General features: G+C 43.9%; 18 non-coding genes across 18 annotated transcripts; all 18 read left to right on the top strand.

Annotated features, from left to right (window-relative positions):
• The first annotated feature begins 183 nt into the window (after window positions 1-183).
• On the top strand, window positions 184-270 carry trnay-gua. Its single transcript is given in 2 exon segments — window positions 184-220; window positions 235-270. It is a non-coding gene; the product is annotated as a tRNA-Tyr (tRNA).
• Window positions 271-858: 588 nt separating this feature from the next.
• Window positions 859-945, top strand: trnay-gua. Its single transcript is given in 2 exon segments — window positions 859-895; window positions 910-945. It is a non-coding gene; the product is annotated as a tRNA-Tyr (tRNA).
• Window positions 946-2,198: 1,253 nt separating this feature from the next.
• trnay-gua lies at window positions 2,199-2,285 on the top strand. The gene is given in 2 exon segments: window positions 2,199-2,235; window positions 2,250-2,285. It is a non-coding gene; the product is annotated as a tRNA-Tyr (tRNA).
• Window positions 2,286-2,862: 577 nt separating this feature from the next.
• Window positions 2,863-2,949, top strand: trnay-gua. Its single transcript is given in 2 exon segments — window positions 2,863-2,899; window positions 2,914-2,949. It is a non-coding gene; the product is annotated as a tRNA-Tyr (tRNA).
• A 577-nt stretch (window positions 2,950-3,526) lies between these two features.
• Window positions 3,527-3,613, top strand: trnay-gua. Its single transcript is given in 2 exon segments — window positions 3,527-3,563; window positions 3,578-3,613. It is a non-coding gene; the product is annotated as a tRNA-Tyr (tRNA).
• Window positions 3,614-4,190: 577 nt separating this feature from the next.
• On the top strand, window positions 4,191-4,277 carry trnay-aua. The gene is given in 2 exon segments: window positions 4,191-4,227; window positions 4,242-4,277. It is a non-coding gene; the product is annotated as a tRNA-Tyr (tRNA).
• A 577-nt stretch (window positions 4,278-4,854) lies between these two features.
• On the top strand, window positions 4,855-4,941 carry trnay-gua. Its single transcript is given in 2 exon segments — window positions 4,855-4,891; window positions 4,906-4,941. It is a non-coding gene; the product is annotated as a tRNA-Tyr (tRNA).
• Window positions 4,942-5,518: 577 nt separating this feature from the next.
• Window positions 5,519-5,605, top strand: trnay-gua. The gene is given in 2 exon segments: window positions 5,519-5,555; window positions 5,570-5,605. It is a non-coding gene; the product is annotated as a tRNA-Tyr (tRNA).
• A 577-nt stretch (window positions 5,606-6,182) lies between these two features.
• trnay-gua lies at window positions 6,183-6,269 on the top strand. Its single transcript is given in 2 exon segments — window positions 6,183-6,219; window positions 6,234-6,269. It is a non-coding gene; the product is annotated as a tRNA-Tyr (tRNA).
• A 588-nt stretch (window positions 6,270-6,857) lies between these two features.
• Window positions 6,858-6,944, top strand: trnay-gua. Its single transcript is given in 2 exon segments — window positions 6,858-6,894; window positions 6,909-6,944. It is a non-coding gene; the product is annotated as a tRNA-Tyr (tRNA).
• A 577-nt stretch (window positions 6,945-7,521) lies between these two features.
• trnay-gua lies at window positions 7,522-7,608 on the top strand. The gene is given in 2 exon segments: window positions 7,522-7,558; window positions 7,573-7,608. It is a non-coding gene; the product is annotated as a tRNA-Tyr (tRNA).
• A 577-nt stretch (window positions 7,609-8,185) lies between these two features.
• Window positions 8,186-8,272, top strand: trnay-gua. The gene is given in 2 exon segments: window positions 8,186-8,222; window positions 8,237-8,272. It is a non-coding gene; the product is annotated as a tRNA-Tyr (tRNA).
• A 578-nt stretch (window positions 8,273-8,850) lies between these two features.
• Window positions 8,851-8,937, top strand: trnay-gua. Its single transcript is given in 2 exon segments — window positions 8,851-8,887; window positions 8,902-8,937. It is a non-coding gene; the product is annotated as a tRNA-Tyr (tRNA).
• A 577-nt stretch (window positions 8,938-9,514) lies between these two features.
• Window positions 9,515-9,601, top strand: trnay-gua. The gene is given in 2 exon segments: window positions 9,515-9,551; window positions 9,566-9,601. It is a non-coding gene; the product is annotated as a tRNA-Tyr (tRNA).
• Window positions 9,602-10,190: 589 nt separating this feature from the next.
• Window positions 10,191-10,277, top strand: trnay-gua. Its single transcript is given in 2 exon segments — window positions 10,191-10,227; window positions 10,242-10,277. It is a non-coding gene; the product is annotated as a tRNA-Tyr (tRNA).
• Window positions 10,278-10,854: 577 nt separating this feature from the next.
• Window positions 10,855-10,941, top strand: trnay-gua. Its single transcript is given in 2 exon segments — window positions 10,855-10,891; window positions 10,906-10,941. It is a non-coding gene; the product is annotated as a tRNA-Tyr (tRNA).
• A 577-nt stretch (window positions 10,942-11,518) lies between these two features.
• Window positions 11,519-11,605, top strand: trnay-gua. The gene is given in 2 exon segments: window positions 11,519-11,555; window positions 11,570-11,605. It is a non-coding gene; the product is annotated as a tRNA-Tyr (tRNA).
• A 1,252-nt stretch (window positions 11,606-12,857) lies between these two features.
• Window positions 12,858-12,944, top strand: trnay-gua. Its single transcript is given in 2 exon segments — window positions 12,858-12,894; window positions 12,909-12,944. It is a non-coding gene; the product is annotated as a tRNA-Tyr (tRNA).
• The last annotated feature ends 1,701 nt before the right edge of the window (window positions 12,945-14,645 follow it).

The following is a 14,645-nucleotide window of genomic DNA, read 5'->3' as shown; positions in this document are numbered from 1 at the left end:
TACTTGCAATCTCAGGGGATGTAGTTTAATGCAAGAGAGCCTTTGTTTCAGGTAGGAAGTCCGCGTTCAATTCCCACATCTCCACGAAACCACCAAACTCTGCAGATTAACTTATTAAAGGGAACATATGCTTCTGCTGAACTTCTGACCATCTAGGTTATGGCGTTAGGAAGCATTTGTCAACCTTCGATAGCTCAGTTGGTAGAGCGGAGGACTGTAGCTGAAATTGTAGGAATCCTAAGGTTGCTGGTTCAAATCCTGCTCGAAGGATTGTACATTTTCTTGTGTCTTACGCCAACTTTTTGACAGCAGTGCACTTTGACATGTGCTTGACAAACAAGTGATCATTCCTTGAGAGCTGAAATCTTCACTTGTTGACATTCAATAGGAATGTTGGTAGAGCAGCAGAGAGTCCTTGAAATTGCAGCAATCTTAAGGTCACTGGTTCACACGAGGTTAACTTTTTCTGCAGTTGTGCCAAAATGTTGATGTTTGCCTTATGTTTGCCCAAAAGCAATTCATTCCCTGACCGGGAATCAATTCCGTGGTGCAGCAGTCAGAGCATCAAATCCTAACCAATAGACCACCGGGAGAGATCAAAAGCCAGCTTGCAGTGAGGGGGCTAAAGAGCATTCTTCACCCTTGGCTCACTTTTTCTCTATTCCCAAAGGCAACTACTTGCAATCTCAGGGGATGTAGTTTAATGGAAGAGAGCCTTTGTTTCAGGTAGGAAGACCGGGTTCAATTCCCACATCTCCACGAAACCACCAAACTCTGCAGATTAACCTATTAAAGGGAAAATATGCTTCTGCTGAACTTCTGACCATCTAGGTGATGGCCATAGGAAGCGTTTGTCAACCTTCGATAGCTCAGTTGGTAGAGTGGAGGACTGTAGCTGAAATTGTGCGAATCCTTAGGTCGCTGGTTCAAATCCTGCTCGAAGGATTGCATATTTTCTTGTGTCTTGCGACAACTTTTTGACAGCAGTGCAATTTGACATGTGCTTGACAAACAAGTGATCATTCCTTTTAGAGCTGAAATCTTCACTTGTTGACATTCAATAGGAATGTTGGTAGAGCAGCAGAGAGTACTTGAAATTGCAGCAATCTTAAGGTCACTGGTTCACACGAGGTTAACTTTTTCTGCAGTTGTGCCAAAATGTTTATGTTTACCCAAAAGCAATTCATTCCCTTACCGGGAATCGATTCCGTGGTGCAGCAGTCAGAGCATCAAATCCTAACCAATAGACCACCGGGAGAGGTCAAAAGCCAGCTTGCAGTGAGGGGGCTAAAGAGCATTCTTCACCCTTGGCTCACTTTTTCTCTATTCCCAAAGGCAACTACTTGCAATCTCAGGGGATGTAGTTTAATGGAAGAGAGCCTTTGTTTCAGGTAGGAAGACCGCATTCAATTCCCACATCTCCACGAAACCACCAAACTCTGGAGATTAACTTATTAAAGGGAACATATGCTTCTGCTGAACTTCTGACCATCTAGGTTATGGCGTTAGGAAGCATGTGTCAACCTTCGATAGCTCAGTTGGTATCGTGGAGGACTGTAGCTGAAATTGTGGGAATCCTTAGGTCGCTGGTTCAAATCCTGCTCGAAGGATTGTACATTTTCTTGTGGCTTACGCCAACTTTTTGACAGCAGTGCACTTTGACATGTGCTTGACAAACAAGTGATCATTCCTTGAGAGCTGAAATCTTCACTTGTTGACCTTCAATAGGAATGTTGGTAGAGCAGCAGAGAGTCCTTGAAATTGCAGCAATCTTAAGGTCACTGGTTCACACGAGGTTAACTTTTTCTGCAGTTGTGCCAAAATGTTTATGTTTGCCTTATGTTTGCCCAAAAGCAATTAATTCTCTGACCGGGAATCGATTCCGTGGTGCAGCAGTCAGAGCATCAAATCCTAACCAATAGACCACCGGGAGAGATCAAAAGCCAGCTTGCAGTGAGGGGGCTAAAGAGCATTCTCCACCCTCGGCTCACTTTTTCTCTATTCCCAAAGGCAACTACTTGCAATCTCAGGGGATGTAGTTTAATGGAAGAGAGCCTTTGTTTCAGGTAGGAAGACCGCGTTCAATTCCCACATCTCCACGAAACCACCAAACTCTGCAGAATAACTTATTAAAGGGAACATATGCTTCTGCTGAACTTATGACCATCTAGGTTATGGCGTTAGGAAGCATGTGTCACCCTTCGATAGCTCAGTTGGTAGAGCGGAGGACTGTAGCTGAAATTGTGGGAATCCTTAGGTCGCTGGTTCAAATCCTGCTCGAAGGATTGCATATTTTCTTGTGGCTTACGCCAACTTTTTGACAGCAGTGCACTTTGACATGTGCTTGACAAACAAGTGATCATTCCTTGAGAGCTGAAATCTTCACTTGTTGACCTTCAATAGGAATGTTGGTAGAGCAGCAGAGAGTACTTGAAATTGCAGCAATCTTAAGGTCACTGGTTCACACGAGGTTAACTTTTTCTGCAGTTGTGCCAAAATGTTTATGTTTACCCAAAAGCAATTCATTCCCTGACCGGGAATCGATTCCGTGGTGCAGCAGTCAGAGCATCAAATCCTAACCAATAGACCACCGGGAGAGATCAAAAGCCAGCTTGCAGTGAGGGGGCTAAAGAGCATTCTCCACCCTCGGCTCACTTTTTCTCTATTCCCAAAGGCAACTACTTGCAATCTCAGGGGATGTAGTTTAATGGAAGAGAGTGTTTGTTTCAGGTAGGAAGACCGCGTTCAATTCCCACATCTCCACAAAACCACCAAACTCTGCAGAATAACTTATTAAAGGGAACATATGCTTCTGCTGAACTTCTGACCATCTAGGTTATGGCGTTAGGAAGCATGTGTCAACCTTCGATAGCTCAGTTGGTAGAGCGGAGGACTGTAGCTGAAATTGTGGAAATCCTTAGGTCGCTGGTTCAAATCCTGCTCGAAGGATTGCATATTTTCTTGTGGCTTACGCCAACTTTTTGACAGCAGTGCACTTTGACATGTGCTTGACAAACAAGTGATCATTCCTTGAGAGCTGAAATCTTCACTTGTTGACCTTCAATAGGAATGTTGGTAGAGCAGCAGAGAGTACTTGAAATTGCAGCAATCTTAAGGTCACTGGTTCACACGAGGTTAACTTTTTCTGCAGTTGTGCCAAAATGTTTATGTTTACCCAAAAGCAATTCATTCCCTGACCGGGAATCGATTCCGTGGTGCAGCAGTCAGAGCATCAAATCCTAACCAATAGACCACCGGGAGAGATCAAAAGCCAGCTTGCAGTGAGGGGGCTAAAGAGCATTCTTCACCCTCGGCTCACTTTTTCTCTATTCCCAAAGGCAACTACTTGCAATCTCAGGGGATGTAGTTTAATGCAAGAGAGCCTTTGTTTCAGGTAGGAAGACCGCGTTCAATTCCCACATCTCCACGAAACCACCAAACTCTGCAGATTAACTTATTAAAGGGAACATATGCTTCTGCTGAACTTCTGACCATCTAGGTTATGGCGTTAGGAAGCATTTGTCAACCTTCGATAGCTCAGTTGGTAGAGCAGAGGACTGTAGCTGAAATTGTAGGAATCCTTAGGTCGCTGGTTCAAATCCTGCTCGAAGGATTGTACATTTTCTTGTGGCTTACGCCAACTTTTTGACAGCAGTGCACTTTGACATGTGCTTGACAAACAAGTGATCATTCCTTGAGAGCTGAAATCTTCACTTGTTGACCTTCAATAGGAATGTTGGTAGAGCAGCAGAGAGTCCTTGAAATTGCAGCAATCTTAAGGTCACTGGTTCACACGAGGTTAACTTTTTCTGCAGTTGTGCCAAAATGTTTATGTTTACCCAAAAGCAATTCATTCCCTGACCGGGAATCGATTCCGTGGTGCAGCAGTCAGAGCATCAAATCCTAACCAATAGACCACCGGGAGAGATCAAAAGCCAGCTTGCAGTGAGGGGGCTAAAGAGCATTCTCCACCCTCGGCTCACTTTTTCTCTATTCCCAAAGGCAACTACTTGCAATCTCAGGGGATGTAGTTTAATGGAAGAGAGCCTTTGTTTCAGGTAGGAAGACCGCGTTCAATTCCCACATCTCCACGAAACCACCAAACTCTGCAGAATAACTTATTAAAGGGAACATATGCTTCTGCTGAACTTATGACCATCTAGGTTATGGCGTTAGGAAGCATGTGTCACCCTTCGATAGCTCAGTTGGTAGAGCGGAGGACTGTAGCTGAAATTGTGGGAATCCTTAGGTCGCTGGTTCAAATCCTGCTCGAAGGATTGCATATTTTCTTGTGGCTTACGCCAACTTTTTGACAGCAGTGCACTTTGACATGTGCTTGACAAACAAGTGATCATTCCTTGAGAGCTGAAATCTTCACTTGTTGACCTTCAATAGGAATGTTGGTAGAGCAGCAGAGAGTACTTGAAATTGCAGCAATCTTAAGGTCACTGGTTCACACGAGGTTAACTTTTTCTGCAGTTGTGCCAAAATGTTTATGTTTACCCAAAAGCAATTCATTCCCTGACCGGGAATCGATTCCGTGGTGCAGCAGTCAGAGCATCAAATCCTAACCAATAGACCACCGGGAGAGATCAAAAGCCAGCTTGCAGTGAGGGGGCTAAAGAGCATTCTCCACCCTCGGCTCACTTTTTCTCTATTCCCAAAGGCAACTACTTGCAATCTCAGGGGATGTAGTTTAATGGAAGAGAGTGTTTGTTTCAGGTAGGAAGACCGCGTTCAATTCCCACATCTCCACAAAACCACCAAACTCTGCAGAATAACTTATTAAAGGGAACATATGCTTCTGCTGAACTTCTGACCATCTAGGTTATGGCGTTAGGAAGCATGTGTCAACCTTCGATAGCTCAGTTGGTAGAGCGGAGGACTGTAGCTGAAATTGTGGAAATCCTTAGGTCGCTGGTTCAAATCCTGCTCGAAGGATTGCATATTTTCTTGTGGCTTACGCCAACTTTTTGACAGCAGTGCACTTTGACATGTGCTTGACAAACAAGTGATCATTCCTTGAGAGCTGAAATCTTCACTTGTTGACCTTCAATAGGAATGTTGGTAGAGCAGCAGAGAGTACTTGAAATTGCAGCAATCTTAAGGTCACTGGTTCACACGAGGTTAACTTTTTCTGCAGTTGTGCCAAAATGTTTATGTTTACCCAAAAGCAATTCATTCCCTGACCGGGAATCGATTCCGTGGTGCAGCAGTCAGAGCATCAAATCCTAACCAATAGACCACCGGGAGAGATCAAAAGCCAGCTTGCAGTGAGGGGGCTAAAGAGCATTCTCCACCCTCGGCTCACTTTTTCTCTATTCCCAAAGGCAACTACTTGCAATCTCAGGGGATGTAGTTTAATGCAAGAGAGCCTTTGTTTCAGGTAGGAAGACCGCGTTCAATTCCCACATCTCCACGAAACCACCAAACTCTGCAGATTAACTTATTAAAGGGAACATATGCTTCTGCTGAACTTCTGACCATCTAGGTTATGGCGTTAGGAAGCATTTGTCAACCTTCGATAGCTCAGTTGGTAGAGCAGAGGACTGTAGCTGAAATTGTAGGAATCCTTAGGTCGCTGGTTCAAATCCTGCTCGAAGGATTGTACATTTTCTTGTGGCTTACGCCAACTTTTTGACAGCAGTGCACTTTGACATGTGCTTGACAAACAAGTGATCATTCCTTGAGAGCTGAAATCTTCACTTGTTGACCTTCAATAGGAATGTTGGTAGAGCAGCAGAGAGTCCTTGAAATTGCAGCAATCTTAAGGTCACTGGTTCACACGAGGTTAACTTTTTCTGCAGTTGTGCCAAAATGTTTATGTTTACCCAAAAGCAATTCATTCCCTGACCGGGAATCGATTCCGTGGTGCAGCAGTCAGAGCATCAAATCCTAACCAATAGACCACCGGGAGAGATCAAAAGCCAGCTTGCAGTGAGGGGGCTAAAGAGCATACTCCACCCTCGGCTCACTTTTTCTCTATTCCCAAAGGCAACTACTTGCAATCTCAGGGGATGTAGTTTAATGCAAGAGAGCCTTTGTTTCAGGTAGGAAGACCGCGTTCAATTCCCACATCTCCACGAAACCACCAAACTCTGCAGATTAACTTATTAAAGGGAACATATGCTTCTGCTGAACTTCTGACCATCTAGGTTATGGCGTTAGGAAGCATTTGTCAACCTTCGATAGCTCAGTTGGTAGAGCGGAGGACTGTAGCTGAAATTGTAGGAATCCTTAGGTCGCTGGTTCAAATCCTGCTCGAAGGATTGTACATTTTCTTGTGGCTTACGCCAACTTTTTGACAGCAGTGCACTTTGACATGTGCTTGACAAACAAGTGATCATTCCTTGAGAGCTGAAATCTTCACTTGTTGACCTTCAATAGGAATGTTGGTAGAGCAGCAGAGAGTCCTTGAAATTGCAGCAATCTTAAGGTCACTGGTTCACACGAGGTTAACTTTTTCTGCAGTTGTGCCAAAATGTTTATGTTTGCCTCATGTTTGCCCAAAAGCAATTAATTCCCTGACCGGGAATCGATTCCGTGGTGCAGCAGTCAGAGCATCAAATCCTAACCAATAGACCACCGGGAGAGATCAAAAGCCAGCTTGCAGTGAGGGGGCTAAAGAGCATTCTCCACCCTCGGCTCACTTTTTCTCTATTCCCAAAGGCAACTACTTGCAATCTCAGGGGATGTAGTTTAATGGAAGAGAGCGTTTGTTTCAGGTAGGAAGACTGCGTTCAATTCCCACATCTCCACAAAACCACCAAACTCTGCAGAATAACTTATTAAAGGGAACATATGCTTCTGCTGAACTTCAGACCATCTAGGTTATGGCGTTAGGAAGCATGTGTCAACCTTCGATAGCTCAGTTGGTAGAGCGGAGGACTGTAGCTGAAATTGTGGGAATCCTTAGGTCGCTGGTTCAAATCCTGCTCGAAGGATTGCATATTTTCTTGTGGCTTACGCCAACTTTTTGACAGCAGTGCACTTTGACATGTGCTTGACAAACAAGTGATCATTCCTTGAGAGCTGAAATCTTCACTTGTTGACCTTCAATAGGAATGTTGGTAGAGCAGCAGAGAGTACTTGAAATTGCAGCAATCTTAAGGTCACTGGTTCACACGAGGTTAACTTTTTCTGCAGTTGTGCCAAAATGTTTATGTTTACCCAAAAGCAATTAATTCCCTGACCGGGAATCGATTCCGTGGTGCAGCAGTCAGAGCATCAAATCCTAACCAATAGACCACCGGGAGAGATCAAAAGCCAGCTTGCAGTGAGGGGGCTAAAGAGCATACTTCACCCTCGGCTCACTTTTTCTCTATTCCCAAAGGCAACTACTTGCAATCTCAGGGGATGTAGTTTAATGGAAGAGAGCCTTTGTTTCAGGTAGGAAGACCGCATTCAATTCCCACATCTCCACAAAACCACCAAACTCTGCAGATTAACTTATTAAAGGGAACATATGCTTCTGCTGAACTTATGACCATCTAGGTTATGGCGTTAGGAAGCATGTGTCACCCTTCGATAGCTCAGTTGGTAGAGCGGAGGACTGTAGCTGAAATTGTGGGAATCCTCAGGTCGCTGGTTCAAATCCTGCTTGAAGGATTGCATATTTTCTTGTGGCTTACGCCAACTTTTTGACAGCAGTGCACTTTGACATGTGCTTGACAAACAAGTGATCATTCCTTGAGAGCTGAAATCTTCACTTGTTGACCTTCAATAGGAATGTTGGTAGAGCAGCAGAGAGTACTTGAAATTGCAGCAATCTTAAGGTCACTGGTTCACACGAGGTTAACTTTTTCTGCAGTTGTGCCAAAATGTTTATGTTTACCCAAAAGCAATTCATTCCCTGACCGGGAATCGATTCCGTGGTGCAGCAGTCAGAGCATCAAATCCTAACCAATAGACCACCGGGAGAGATCAAAAGCCAGCTTGCAGTGAGGGGGCTAAAGAGCATACTCCACCCTCGGCTCACTTTTTCTCTATTCCCAAAGGCAACTACTTGCAATCTCAGGGGATGTAGTTTAATGCAAGAGAGCCTTTGTTTCAGGTAGGAAGTCCGCGTTCAATTCCCACATCTCCACGAAACCACCAAACTCTGCAGATTAACTTATTAAAGGGAACATATGCTTCTGCTGAACTTCTGACCATCTAGGTTATGGCGTTAGGAAGCATTTGTCAACCTTCGATAGCTCAGTTGGTAGAGCGGAGGACTGTAGCTGAAATTGTAGGAATCCTAAGGTTGCTGGTTCAAATCCTGCTCGAAGGATTGTACATTTTCTTGTGGCTTACGCCAACTTTTTGACAGCAGTGCACTTTGACATGTGCTTGACAAACAAGTGATCATTCCTTGAGAGCTGAAATCTTCACTTGTTGACATTCAATAGGAATGTTGGTAGAGCAGCAGAGAGTCCTTGAAATTGCAGCAATCTTAAGGTCACTGGTTCACACGAGGTTAACTTTTTCTGCAGTTGTGCCAAAATGTTTATGTTTACCCAAAAGCAATTCATTCCCTGACCGGGAATCGATTCCGTGGTGCAGCAGTCAGAGCATCAAATCCTAACCAATAGACCACCGGGAGAGATCAAAAGCCAGCTTGCAGTGAGGGGGCTAAAGAGCATTCTCCACCCTCGGCTCACTTTTTCTCTATTCCCAAAGGCCACTACTTGCAATCTCAGGGGATGTAGTTTAATGGAAGAGAGCGTTTGTTTCAGGTAGGAAGACCGCATTCAATTCCCACATCTCCACGAAACCACCAAACTCTGCAGAATTAACTTATTAAAGGGAAAATATGCTTCTGCTGAACTTATGACCATCTAGGTTATGGCGTTAGGAAGCATGTGTCACCCTTCGATAGCTCAGTTGGTAGAGCGGAGGACTGTAGCTGAAATTGTGGGAATCCTTAGGTCGCTGATTCAAATCCTGCTCGAAAGATTGCATATTTTCTTGTGGCTTACGCCAACTTTTTGACAGCAGTGCACTTTGACATGTGCTTGACAAACAAGTGATCATTCCTTGAGAGCTGAAATCTTCACTTGTTGACCTTCAATAGGAATGTTGGTAGAGCAGCAGAGAGTACTTGAAATTGCAGCAATCTTAAGGTCACTGGTTCACACGAGGTTAACTTTTTCTGCAGTTGTGCCAAAATGTTTATGTTTACCCAAAAGCAATTCATTCCCTGACCGGGAATCGATTCCGTGGTGCAGCAGTCAGAGCATCAAATCCTAACCAATAGACCACCGGGAGAGATCAAAAGCCAGCTTGCAGTGAGGGGGCTAAAGAGCATTCTTCACCCTCGGCTCACTTTTTCTCTATTCCCAAAGGCAACTACTTGCAATCTCAGGGGATGTAGTTTAATGCAAGAGAGCCTTTGTTTCAGGTAGGAAGACCGCGTTCAATTCCCACATCTCCACGAAACCACCAAACTCTGCAGATTAACTTATTAAAGGGAACATATGCTTCTGCTGAACTTCTGACCATCTAGGTTATGGCGTTAGGAAGCATTTGTCAACCTTCGATAGCTCAGTTGGTAGAGCGGAGGACTGTAGCTGAAATTGTAGGAATCCTTAGGTCGCTGGTTCAAATCCTGCTCGAAGGATTGTACATTTTCTTGTGGCTTACGCCAACTTTTTGACAGCAGTGCACTTTGACATGTGCTTGACAAACAAGTGATCATTCCTTGAGAGCTGAAATCTTCACTTGTTGACCTTCAATAGGAATGTTGGTAGAGCAGCAGAGAGTCCTTGAAATTGCAGCAATCTTAAGGTCACTGGTTCACACGAGGTTAACTTTTTCTGCAGTTGTGCCAAAATGTTTATGTTTGCCTCATGTTTGCCCAAAAGCAATTAATTCCCTGACCGGGAATCGATTCCGTGGTGCAGCAGTCAGAGCATCAAATCCTAACCAATAGACCACCGGGAGAGATCAAAAGCCAGCTTGCAGTGAGGGGGCTAAAGAGCATTCTCCACCCTCGGCTCACTTTTTCTCTATTCCCAAAGGCAACTACTTGCAATCTCAGGGGATGTAGTTTAATGGAAGAGAGCGTTTGTTTCAGGTATGGAAGACCGCGTTCAATTCCCACATCTCCACAAAACCACCAAACTCTGCAGAATAACTTATTAAAGGGAACATATGCTTCTGCTGAACTTCTGACCATCTAGGTTATGGCGTTAGGAAGCATGTGTCAACCTTCGATAGCTCAGTTGGTAGAGCGGAGGACTGTAGCTGAAATTGTGGGAATCCTTAGGTCGCTGGTTCAAATCCTGCTCGAAGGATTGCATATTTTCTTGTGGCTTACGCCAACTTTTTGACAGCAGTGCACTTTGACATGTGCTTGACAAACAAGTGATCATTCCTTGAGAGCTGAAATCTTCACTTGTTGACCTTCAATAGGAATGTTGGTAGAGCAGCAGAGAGTACTTGAAATTGCAGCAATCTTAAGGTCACTGGTTCACACGAGGTTAACTTTTTCTGCAGTTGTGCCAAAATGTTTATGTTTACCCAAAAGCAATTAATTCCCTGACCGGGAATCGATTCCGTGGTGCAGCAGTCAGAGCATCAAATCCTAACCAATAGACCACCGGGAGAGATCAAAAGCCAGCTTGCAGTGAGGGGGCTAAAGAGCATACTTCACCCTCGGCTCACTTTTTCTCTATTCCCAAAGGCAACTACTTGCAATCTCAGGGGATGTAGTTTAATGGAAGAGAGCCTTTGTTTCAGGTAGGAAGACCGCATTCAATTCCCACATCTCCACAAAACCACCAAACTCTGCAGATTAACTTATTAAAGGGAACATATGCTTCTGCTGAACTTATGACCATCTAGGTTATGGCGTTAGGAAGCATGTGTCACCCTTCGATAGCTCAGTTGGTAGAGCGGAGGACTGTAGCTGAAATTGTAGGAATCCTAAGGTTGCTGGTTCAAATCCTGCTCGAAGGATTGTACATTTTCTTGTGGCTTACGCCAACTTTTTGACAGCAGTGCACTTTGACATGTGCTTGACAAACAAGTGATCATTCCTTGAGAGCTGAAATCTTCACTTGTTGACATTCAATAGGAATGTTGGTAGAGCAGCAGAGAGTCCTTGAAATTGCAGCAATCTTAAGGTCACTGGTTCACACGAGGTTAACTTTTTCTGCAGTTGTGCCAAAATGTTTATGTTTACCCAAAAGCAATTCATTCCCTGACCGGGAATCGATTCCGTGGTGCAGCAGTCAGAGCATCAAATCCTAACCAATAGACCACCGGGAGAGATCAAAAGCCAGCTTGCAGTGAGGGGGCTAAAGAGCATTCTCCACCCTCGGCTCACTTTTTCTCTATTCCCAAAGGCCACTACTTGCAATCTCAGGGGATGTAGTTTAATGGAAGAGAGCGTTTGTTTCAGGTAGGAAGACCGGGTTTAATTCCCACATCTCCACAAAACCACCAAACTCTGCAGATTAACTTATTAAAGGGAACATAAGCTTCTGCTGAACTTCTGACCATCTAGGTGATGGCGTTAGGAAGCATTTGTCAACCTTTGATAGCTCAGTTGGTAGAGAGGAGGACTGTAGCTGAAATTGTAGGAATCCTTAGGTCGCTGGTTCAAATCCTGCTCGAAGGATTGTACATTTTCTTGTGGCTTACGCCAACTTTTTGACAGCAGTGCACTTTGACATGTGCTTGACAAACAAGTGATCATTCCTTGAGAGCTGAAATCTTCACTTGTTGACCTTCAATAGGAATGTTGGTAGAGCAGCAGAGAGTCCTTGAAATTGCAGCAATCTTAAGGTCACTGGTTCACACGAGGTTAACTTTTTCTGCAGTTGTGCCAAAATGTTTATGTTTGCCTTATGTTTGCCCAAAAGCAATTAATTCTCTGACCGGGAATCGATTCCGTGGTGCAGCAGTCAGAGCATCAAATCCTAACCAATAGACCACCGGGAGAGATCAAAAGCCAGCTTGCAGTGAGGGGGCTAAAGAGCATTCTCCACCCTCGGCTCACTTTTTCTCTATTCCCAAAGGCAACTACTTGCAATCTCAGGGGATGTAGTTTAATGGAAGAGAGCCTTTGTTTCAGGTAGGAAGACCGGGTTCAATTCCCACATCTCCACGAAACCACCAAACTCTGCAGATTAACTTATTAAAGGGAACATATGCTTCTGCTGAACTTCTGACCATCTAGGTGATGGCGTTAGGAAGCGTTTGTCAACCTTCGATAGCTCAGTTGATGGAGTGGAGGACTGTAGCTGAAATTGTAGGAATCCTTAGGTCGCTGGTTCAAATCCTGCTCGAAGGATTGCATATTTTCTTGTGTCTTACGCCAACTTTTTGACAGCAGTGCACTTTGACATGTGCTTGACAAACAAATGATCTTTCCCTGAGAGCTGAAATCTTCACTTGTTGACCTTCAATAGGAATGTTGGTAGAGCAGCAGAGAGTACTTGAAATTGCAGCAATCTTAAGGTCACTGGTTCACACGAGGTTAACTTTTTCTGCAGTTGTGCCAAAATGTTTATGTTTACCCAAAAGCAATTCATTCCCTGACCGGGAATCGATTCCGTGGTGCAGCAGTCAGAGCATCAAATCCTAACCAATAGACCACCGGGAGAGATCAAAAGCCAGCTTGCAGTGAGGGGGCTAAAGAGCATTCTCCACCCTCGGCTCACTTTTTCTCTATTCCCAAAGGCAACTACTTGCAATCTCAGGGGATGTAGTTTAATGCAAGAGAGCCTTTGTTTCAGGTAGGAAGTCCGCGTTCAATTCCCACATCTCCACGAAACCACCAAACTCTGCAGATTAACTTATTAAAGGGAACATATGCTTCTGCTGAACTTATGACCATCTAGGTTATGGCGTTAGGAAGCATGTGTCACCCTTCGATAGCTCAGTTGGTAGAGCGGAGGACTGTAGCTGAAATTGTGGGAATCCTTAGGTTGCTGATTCAAATCCTGCTCGAAAGATTGCATATTTTCTTGTGGCTTACGCCAACTTTTTGACAGCAGTGCACTTTGACATGTGCTTGACAAACAAGTGATCATTCCTTGAGAGCTGAAATCTTCACTTGTTGACCTTCAATAGGAATGTTGGTAGAGCAGCAGAGAGTACTTGAAATTGCAGCAATCTTAAGGTCACTGGTTCACACGAGGTTAACTTTTTCTGCAGTTGTGCCAAAATGTTTATGTTTACCCAAAAGCAATTAATTCTCTGACCGGGAATCGATTCCGTGGTGCAGCAGTCAGAGCATCAAATCCTAACCAATAGACCACCGGGAGAGATCAAAAGCCAGCTTGCAGTGAGGGGGCTAAAGAGCATTCTCCACCCTCGGCTCACTTTTTCTCTATTCCCAAAGGCAACTACTTGCAATCTCAGGGGATGTAGTTTAATGCCAGAGAGTGTTTGTTTCATGTAGGTCGAAATTGACTGGCCCGATGACATCGGGATGGCCAGGCAGTGATTCTGTAACGGCTCTCTTCCTGGGAAGGAGAGGACCAAAGCACAGTGTCGTAAGTGTCCATGGTTATTTAATGACAGCAACTCAACACAAACACACTACAAAACAATAAACGTGGCAAAAAAAATAAATAAATAAAAAAATAAAATAAAAAAAAAATAAAAATAAAAAAAAATAAACAGTCCTATCTGGTGCAGAGAACACAAGACAGGAAACAACCACCCACAAAACCCAACACAAAACAGGCTACCTAAATATGGTTCCCAATCAGAGACAATGACTAACACCTGCCTCTGATTGAGAACCATATCAGGCCAAACATAGAAAAAGACAAACTAGACGATACAACATAGAATGCCCACCCAGCTCACGTCCTGACCAACACTAAAACAAGGAAAACACACAAGAACTATGGTCAGAACGTGACAGATTCTGGTTCCTCTCCATCGTTCATTGGGGTTGATTTCAGAATGTCAATTTGGTGATGGTACCTCACTGTTTAAACCGTCTTGACAATCTATGGCAAGACTTGAAAATGTCAATATTTTTAAAGAGTAACGTGCAAATATTGTACAATCCAGGTGTGCAAAGCTTTAATAGACTTACCCAGAAAGACTCAATGCTGGACAAAGGTGATTCTAACATGTATGGATTCAGGGGTGAGAATGCTTATCTAAATTAGTTATTTCTATATTCAAATTTCTCTACATTTGCCCCAAAAATTACATAACATGTTTTCACTGTGTCATTATGGGATGTTGTGTGTAGATGGGTGAGAATATACAATGGGGCAAAAAAAGTATTTAGTCAGACACCAATTGTGCAAGTTCTCCCACTTAAAAAGTTGAGAGAGGCCTGTAATTTTCATCATAGGTACACTTCAACTATGACGGACAAAATGAGGGAAAAAAAATCCAGTAAATCACATAGTAGGATTTTTAATGACTTCATTTCACAACATAATACAGGCCGGCGCAGTCTGTACATTACCATTGACAGGGAGAGTGAGAGAGGGAGGGATGAGTGCTGAATCAGTGAAACTGCATGACAGCCAGAGAGAGGGTGGGAGTGGTGAACCAAAGGAGAGAGGGAAGGGAAAAATAACAGCAAGGGTAAGAAGTGTGAAATCCTTTAAAAAAAAGTATAGTTAAATGTATCTTTGTGAAGGACGGATCTACACACCGGTTTACATATTATGTAAGGTTTCAAT

Source organism: Oncorhynchus mykiss, chromosome 21 (genome assembly GCF_013265735.2).
Source record: "Oncorhynchus mykiss isolate Arlee chromosome 21, USDA_OmykA_1.1, whole genome shotgun sequence".
In the NCBI taxonomy this organism is placed as follows: Eukaryota; Metazoa; Chordata; class Actinopteri; order Salmoniformes; family Salmonidae; genus Oncorhynchus; species Oncorhynchus mykiss.
The sequence above is the reverse complement of the archived record's forward strand: the minus strand, read 5'-3'. Positions and strand labels throughout refer to the sequence as shown.